We start from the raw sequence: 961 nt of genomic DNA, 5'->3' as shown, positions 1-961 counted from the left end.
AAGATATCGCAGAACAATTTGCAAAAACATGGTCATCTCTTTCCGAAAATTCCTTTTTCCACAMCAGTTTCAACTCACTAAAAAATCAAGTCATTACTGAACCCTATAATAACCCTTCACCCTCCCCAAAAGCTCTCTCGATTGAGGCCGATATTACCACTTACGAATATGACATCACGATTTCGGCACCAGCAGGAAAAACACCGGGCGCTGACAAAATATTCTACCCCACCCTAAAAAACATCCCTAACCCCATTAAAAGTAGACTCGTTAACCTCTGCAACAAAATTCTTAACTCCGGAATATATCCCCAACAGTGGAAAATAGCCACAATCATACCCGTCCCAAAGCCTAACAAACCCACTTCCCACATAGAAATCCTCCCCTGCATGTCCAAAGTTTTAGAAAAAATAATTTCTACACGAATCWTGTGGTATGCTAGAGCTGATGACCTTATAAGCCCTAACCAATTTGGATTTCAAAAAGGAGTAGGAGTTATTGATGCACGCCTATTCTTCGAGCATTTTCCCTTTACGACCTTAGCAACTCGAAACTACGTTTCCATATTAAGCTTGGAYTTTGAGAAGGCTTTCGATAGGGTTGGAGCACATATAGTGCTCAACGAACTAAAGCGTTGGAAAATTGGCACCAAAATCTACAATATTGTAAAATCATTTTTATGTAATCGCAAGTTTGTTATCTGCGTCAACAGACACCAATCTCTAATATATAATCTCTACAACGGCATACCATAAGGTTCTCCCCTTTCAGTGACCCTTTTCATCATAGCGTTTAACAAAGTTAGTTCTATAATCTCCTCAAATCGAACATTTCGCTTATGCAGACGATGTCGTAATTTTCACAAAAATCAAAGATTTGCAACAAGTTGAGCATATATTTTTGAAAATTTTAAATGATATTAATAAATGGTCAGAAAGGTCTGGTGCCAATATTTCAGCAA

The sequence above is a fragment of the Bactrocera latifrons genome, unplaced genomic scaffold, assembly GCF_001853355.1.
Source record: "Bactrocera latifrons isolate USDA-ARS-PBARC rearing strain unplaced genomic scaffold, ASM185335v1 scaffold_1187, whole genome shotgun sequence".
Lineage (NCBI taxonomy): Eukaryota > Metazoa > Arthropoda > Insecta > Diptera > Tephritidae > Bactrocera > Bactrocera latifrons.
Note: the sequence above shows the minus strand (reverse complement) of the source record.